The following is an 8,116-nucleotide window of genomic DNA, read 5'->3' as shown; positions in this document are numbered from 1 at the left end:
TGTTAAATCATAATCACGCTACTGCTGAAGTTCTTTGTTTCTTAGGGTGGGTGTGAACACAAACTCCCCAGGAAATAACTTTAAATCGTTTTAATTCACAGCTTTTCTTACTGCTCTGTGAGGATGCTCTTGTTTCTGAATCAGAGTCTGCTAATTCAGTTCAAATAACTGACCCAAGCAAAAGGAAAAAGGGACACAACTCTTTGGGATAGGGACTGCCTTTGTGTTCTGTGTTTGTACAGCACCCAGCACAATGGGAATCTGGGTCATGACTGGGGCTTCTCCTGGCCTCCATAATCATTAGCATCTGAAATAAGAGTGTCCAGACAGACCTGTACCAGAGTAAGGAAGGTGTAAGTTACAAAAGATGCAATTTTTGTTCATTGCTACTTTGTGTGCAGATCAGTCCTTAGTACGGCATCTGGGGATATTCAAATTTCAGTCGCCCTAAGGCGATGAGAACGCAATAAAAGGAGATCACACAAGAGAAAAAGAAATCCAAAGTGCAGCTGCTGGGAGTGAGAATGAGAACCAAGGCTGGAGAAGGAGCGCGCACTGCTGCACCTCGCACAACACGAAGTTGGATCTTCCTCTCTCTGTCCATGCCCACAGTCCCTACGAAGCAGGCAAGCCAGGCAGCAGTTTCTAGCCACACTCACCCCTTAGCTGCCTGCTCTGGTATAATCACACGGGCTCCCTCGTGTGTCGAACTGGCTGCGGTGCAGCCTTCGGAGCACCGGGGATGTGCTGCTATGAGCATGTGAAGATTGCGTTAGCTAACCCTGTTAGCAACTAGCGATGTTCCCCAATTACTCATCGAGTGCACCCTTAACCGTCAAACCTATTCATCCTCCCCCCCCCCCATCCAGGATACCCCAGATTATGCTTTCATTGTACTCCCTGACTCTCAACCCAACTCTGTACCCGCTGATAATCTGTACATTATGCCTGGATGTCCAGGAACTCTTCCCCTTTAAACTTTGTACCTGACCGTTTTTTTAAACATTATCTTCAATACAGTTTTTAACTCTGCCCTATCCTTGGACCTGCTCAGAAACACTGGAGCAGGGACGTTTTCCATCCGAGAACGCAGTGCCAGCGAGAGGCGTCAGGGCATTCGGTTGGTTTCACTGCAATTTCATTTCAGAGAAAAACCACGGAAAATAAACCTGACAATGTCAAAAGGTCCCGTTCGAACGTGTTCAGAATGAGACATTCCGAATTTACATTTTGAAGTAGCTTTTCCTTTGGAGATCGTTTGTTTTACATAATAATGGGACAGAAAAGTTAAGTCAACATCAAAACAAAATGCTTCAAAACCATTTTGTCACAATACATGTTTTGATCAATCTCACACATTTTTAAAATTTTTCTTTCCTGGGGAATTTTGAAATGTGTGCGTTACCTTTCCGTTCAGAACACAGCCAGCTTCCAACTCTAATCTTCTATGATTTCTATGATTCAGATTTCAACCTCTCATTTTGAAATCTTTTGCAGTATGGAACTTCTACCCACTGCACAGCTGTAAAACAAACTGCAATTATAAGAAGATGGCTAGAACAGTTTTTAAAAGATTTAGTAGACAGAAAAGGAGGATTCTATAAATATCATAAAGATATAATCTACAGAAAACCATGTTTTATCTACTGTGTTGAACTAACTATCTTGCAAGTGCTTCCTTCTAATAACATTAGGACAGAAAAGTCAGCAGGAAGGAAACTGTCCGCTAACTGAACACAATTTTGCCAAATTGTAAATGTTTTTATAGTAGCTAAACAGAAAAAATAGATTCTACTCAACTAAAAAAAACTATGTTAAACAGAAGTTAAGGTTGTGATTTAAAAGCATCACACGGGTGTTTATCTGCAAACCGTAGTATTACAAACCCAGGAAATTCAGAATTAAAATTAATCTTAAAAAATACCTAAAATTAGCTAACAGTAGGTGTTACATTTCTTCAAAAAAGCTCATTATTAATTAATTTTAATTCCCAATTGAGTAATCTATTCTGTACTCAAAATGTAAGTGTGGTAACTTTCAGGATGATACCCTGTATTTTGCAAATGTAACAGAATAGCTCAGTCCCTACTTTAAAAGCAAAACTCAACACAGCTATGAAACTGCAATTGGATCTTTCACTGGGTTTTGGAGATTTTAACTTTTTTTCAGAACACGGGCAAAGCAAGGCTGAAGTCTGGGAGGTGGTTATTGACACACTTCTAGTTTCTAACAAAATTTAAGACAGCTTACTTTTTATAGTGAATGAGACAAGCCTATTATGATCAGTATTTCTGATAAATATTGTTATGCGCTGTAGTGTCTGTCAGAATAATATTTAGATCACATTAATTTTTTTCCCACATAATGAATTTATTTGTCATGAAAATATTGCTCTTGTGTAGAACTTTAGATGACAAGACTGCCATCAACTAAACCTTAAACGGTTTATGATGTAAAGTTTTTTTAAAAGATACTCCACAGATTTTTGCCTAAATGAAACAATATTAGAAATTTGCACCTCCATTAATTCTGTGAGGTAGGAATTTTTTAAAAGCTCTTTTCTCAGACTAAGAAAATGATATCCCTCATTTCACATTATTTTCATTAATTCAATCATATTTCCTAATATTTCATGGTTTTATTATCCATGTGCTCATGTCATGGACAATTACTGAGCTGTTAAAACTGACACATAAAAACTATGTTAAACTGGAGTTAAGATTGACATTTGATATCAGTAATTTAGGATAAAATACATTGGAGGAAAACTATAATTATCCCCAAACTAAGTGTTTTAATTCCAGGAAATTCAGAGTTCAGGTTAATTAAATTTAAGAAAACCAAAGATGCTATGGGATTGAAATGAACAGTTAAGACATCCAACCAACCTGAACTCTGATATGCAGTGACACCAAGCAATAACTGGACCATTCTGATTAAAGCATTTTTATGTCTCTGTTTCCAGGTTAGATTAAAGTGATTTTAAAAGATGTTCTCCCCCTCCCCCCCAATGATGTCTCTACAGGACAGAGTTAAGGTTGTTTGTATGCCTCAACTATGTCTTTCCATCTTTTATGATGTCACAATGGGAAAGAAATAAAAAAACTCATCTCTCTTAGAAACAGGTTAATGTAAACTGGGATCGCACACTAAAATAGTATAAACATAATTAGTATTGCATGGCGTCATGCAAACAGGGCAAAGTTTAGGATGTTTGGTGCCTTATCTATGCCTTTCCATACCTTGACTCGTTTGGATTTCTTTGAAGTGCAACCTTGACTCTGAATTTCTTTGATATATTAATGTTTGTTTTGGGTATATTTACAACATCTCTGTAATATTTTTCACCCTTAGGTTACAGACACATACTATCCTACTGAATGCGTTTTTTCTAGGAATTGTATATTCATTGCTATTGAAATGGATTTATTATTTACATAGCACCCAGTCTGTGTGTGGTATTTTAAAGCCAGGTTCTCCTGACCTAGAGAAATGAGCAACACTGACAAAGGGGGAAGCAATCCCAAATACGTTTAAATTATTATTGGCCTGAGTTTCTCTTTCCCCCTTTATGCTTCCTTTTTTTTTTTTTTTTTTTTTTTAAACTTAAAAACTGTAGAACAACCCTCTAGTCCTTATTACTGTGTCTGGATTCCTGCCTAACAGTCTTTTTAAAAGATAGCAAGTTCAATATTCAATATGACATATTTGCCATTAAAGCAATACATCCTAACAAAAGCACTTTGTTTGATTTGCCCGCCTGACGATGCACCAAACAACTGGGTGTCAGATGCTGTTCAAAGAAGTCTGTCCCCATTGCAGTAAAATAGACTCCTGTTTTCATGTATACATGGAGATTCCTTCAAGGGCAGGGCACGAGATCAAACAGAGGTCAAGTGTGTAACTGTTTGTAGATGGTTAATTGGAGGAACAGAGGATGATGGTAGTGGCTTTCCAGTACAATATTTTAAAGGTTTAGTCTTGCTTCCCTCTGAGGTTTGCAATCGACTTCAATGGCAGCAGGATCGATCCTATAGGACTGAATTCCCTTTTCCACACCCACAGCCGAGCGAACCTTTCCCGAAGGAACCCCAAACTAGGTCCAATTCGCCTGCTTTCAAGTTTTGTTCCAACCTAGTGCCTGGCCCAGGTTTGAGGAAAGCTTTCAGTGCACCCCAGCCAAGTCTGCACAAGCTGCTTATTTCCCCCAGAAAGCCAATATCCAGGAAGGATTTATAGCTGAGAGTCCAGACCGTGCAAAACCTTGGCTTTGGCTCTGCTTTGGGGTTTCTGAGCTGCTGAGTTTTCAGGCCTCTTCAATAGACCAAAAATAGGAAAAAAAGGTTGATTATCCCCCACGCAAAGAGAAACCAGCCAGGTTTGCACATGCTGTTCCCCCTTTTCCTCTCCCCTCCCCGGACAGGTCCCTCCCTTATTCAGTGCACAGGACAGAGGGGCTCTGGGGATGAATCAAGGTTGTGTAGCAAAGACGACCATTTCCAGGAACTCTGCTTCCTTTGTTGCAGCAGTGGAAAGGTGTGTACTATCTGTAGTATGGGGCCGGGGTCAGGGGTCAAGGCCTACTCATAGGTAAAGGTCACAGTGCTAAACTCAGCACCCCCTGGGGAAAGCTATCTATATAACGAGAGCAGCGTATCGGACAGAGGATCCGGCAGCGTGTGTCTAAGAGAAGAGAAGATGGAGCGGCAAAGCACACGGGCTTCCATGCCATCTGACGCACACTTTTTCTTTGGTCCCTTTGTCAAGCTAACAGTTGGGGGCGGTGTTACACTGCCTCCTCTGGTGTCTGGAAATGGGCAGACCCCCACACATCACAGGGAAATTCAGATCCACAAATAAATTTCCTAGTCATCCTCCAGCTATAGAATCAGCAGACCAGCAAGTGACGGTGTAATATGCTGGCCTGTCTGTGTCATACTGCCCTGTAGTGACCGGAGACTAGAGCTGCTTGAACTTGTGTTTTAAAAAAATGTCACAAAAATATAGTCCAGTGTTGTCTGCATTGTTGTTGAAGCCATGTCGGTCCCAGGATGAGAGAGACGAGGTGGATGAGGCAATATCTTGTATTGGACCAAATTCTATTGATGGCAGGAATAAATTGTTCTGGTTATCTTCCACAGACCTGAGTAAGAGTTCTGTGTAGCTTGAAATCTTGTCTCTTCCACCAACAGAAGTTGGTCCAGAAAAAGACATTAACTCACCATCTTGCCCCTTTAAAAAAGAGATGTAATTCTGGAGAGGCAACCAGACTATTCCCCAGGAGTTTTAAAAGGTTTCTTGTTTTTGTTTCTTAGAAGTTTTCAAGTTTTTGTTGAATTTATGAAAATTATGAACATTTTGGAATAAAGTGTTCATTTTTTAAATTAGCCTTTGAAAAAATCCTGCCATGTAACTAAGCTAGCCAGCCACAATTGTCAATGGGGAAAAAAAATTTAAAAAAACAAAAAACCCCAAAATGCCCAAAGTGCAACAACTGAAAGTGGCAAACAAAAACCAACCAGAGAAGACAAAATGAAGATATTTTTGTCAAAAAAATGCAGAAAATGGAGAAAATATTTCATTAAGATTTCTTTTTAAAGAAATAAATTGCAAAATTTCAATGAAAATGTTTGACCATTTCATAGATTCCCAGGCCAGAAGGGATCATTGTGATCATCTAGTCTGACCTCCTGTGTAACACAGGCTGGAGACCTTTCCCACAATAATTCCTAGAACAGAGCTCTTAGAAAAACATCCCAGCTTGATTTTAAAAATTATCAGCAATGGAGAATCCACCATCACCCCTCAGTAAAATTTACCAATGGTTAATTCCTCTCACTGTTACACATTTACACCTTAGTTCCAGTCTGAATGTGTCTAGCTTTAATGTCCAGCTATTGGATAGTGTTACATCTTTCTCTGCTAGATAGACGAGCCCATTATTAAATATTTGCTTCCCATTTAGACTATGATCAAGTCACCCCTTCTCTTTCTTAAGCTAAAGAAACTGAGCTTCCTGAGTCTGTCACTATAAGGCAGCTTTTCTAACCCTTTACTCATTCTTGCAATTCTCTGAGCCCTCTGCCATTTATCAACATCCTTCTTTGAACTGTGGGCACCAGAACAGGACACAGTATTCCAGCAGCGGTTGCACCGGTGTCAAAATAGAGGTACCAATCTCTTTACTCCTCCTCCATATTTCTCTGTGTATGCATCCCAGGATCACATTAGCCCTTTTGGCCACAGCATCTCTCTGGGAGCTCATGTCCAGCTGATTACTCACCATGACCCCCACATATTTTTCAGGGTCACTGCTCCCCAGGTTGGAGTGCCCCTGCTTGTCAGCATGGCTGACACTCTTTGTTCCCAGATGTACACAGTTACATTTAGCCGTATTGAAACAGTGTTTGCTTGTGCCCAGTTTATCCACTGATTCAGATTGCTCTGTATCAGTAACTTGCCCTCTTTATTGGTGACCATTTCCCCAACTTTTGAGTCATCTGCAAACTGGATCAGGGATGACTATGTTTAATTCTAGGTCAGTGAGAAAACATTGACTGGTATAGGGGCAAGAACCGATCCCCGTGGGAGATTCCTACTGGAGTCCATCAGCAGTTAGAAGCTAAGAGAGATTTCCCTCCAGCTATAGTGCTGGAGACATGTTCCTAGAGCCAGAAGGCCTGAGACCCATTCCCAGGGCTGCCTGCATACACTATAGCCATGACCAAACAGTAGCAAGTCTATGGAAGAGGCAGGATAGGGGACCCTTCCTGCTCCTGATCTCTGGGGAGTTGAGAGCTTGTGCCTGAGGGGCAGGGGGTGGGGGTCTCCCATTTCCTGATGTACAAGTGCGTGTCAGACTCAGTGTATCAGTTCACTGGGAGCCAAGGGATTGTACTCTTTGGTTTTGGTGTGGACGGTCATGCTCCCCACATCTTATCCCACACAGACACTTTACCTAGTGTCAGGTAAAGAGCCCCCAGTTCCAAACAAAACTCCTGAAACTAGAGATCAGCCAGCACCACACAGCCCAGACCTAGCTCTCAGCTTTCCTGAGCCTGGGGTGTTCGGCTCTGGGAATTCAACCGCACCGGTGAGGAGCACAAGGGCCAGCTGCAAAACTTGGCCGTGGGTGTGAACATCCTTGCAGCTCAGGAACGGTGCCTTGGATCTAGGGCTTTGGTTGGAGCCCATTTCAAGTTGATACCGTGCAGATCCTTGCCTGGCAGCTGCCCAGGTTCATTCTCACAGCCAAACCTCCCCAGACCTGGGACAAACCTGGGCTGAATTTCAAAATGTTATTAATGCCCAAGCAAGGTGACCTGGGGAGTTTTGCACTCCGTATCACCATGTCTCCCCTGTGCTCTGCCTCATGCTGAGTCCTTGGCTCCCTCCCAGAACTCTGTATCCATCCTGCATGCTGCGTACGCCAGTCGTGCCCACATGGGGAGCAGAGCCTGGTTGCAAGGTGGGAGGAAATGCTGCAAAATCTGTGCCCTCCCCGGCCCACAGGCTCTGCCAGGTGCAGCGGCCCATAGCCAGCTGGCACTGAAAGGAGCTGGGGCAGGGCAGAGACAAAGAATGGTTCGGGCCAGAATAGAGATGGGTGGGATTTTTCAGCCAAAACTGAATGCAGCTTTAGTGACCTCCAAACCCTACACAGATCCACGTCAATTTCACCAATTGGTTCATTGCGGAGGAGAAAATACTGGAACATTTCCCTTCAACATTTCCAACATGAAACGTTTCAATCCAGGGGTTTGAAATGACCTTTCAGTTCAAAAGTTCCTTGAATTTTATTTAAAAAATAGAACCATTAAAAACCATCAACATTGGAAAGACAGTGCTTCCGTTTTGTCATAATGAAATGTAGATTCACTTGGAATGACTTTCTTCTCTCCGTGTTTTTGGTTCACTGAAAATTTCAACATTTTTTGTTTCAGTCCAACCAGCCACCATTTCTGCCCCCCCCCCCCCCCACACACAACTTTCACAGAATTTGTTGGCAATTCTGAATTCACGCAGCCCAGACTGGAGAAGGATATGAGGAAGGCCTGGCTTAGGGAAACAGAGAAGAGCCCTTTCTCTTTTTCCTCTCACCAGCCATAGGGCAAGC

Source organism: Emydura macquarii, unplaced genomic scaffold (assembly GCF_026122565.2).
Source record: "Emydura macquarii macquarii isolate MOO-44397 ecotype Brisbane River unplaced genomic scaffold, CSIRO-AGI_Emac_v2 contig_67, whole genome shotgun sequence".
Lineage (NCBI taxonomy): Eukaryota > Metazoa > Chordata > Testudines > Chelidae > Emydura > Emydura macquarii.
Note: the sequence above shows the minus strand (reverse complement) of the source record.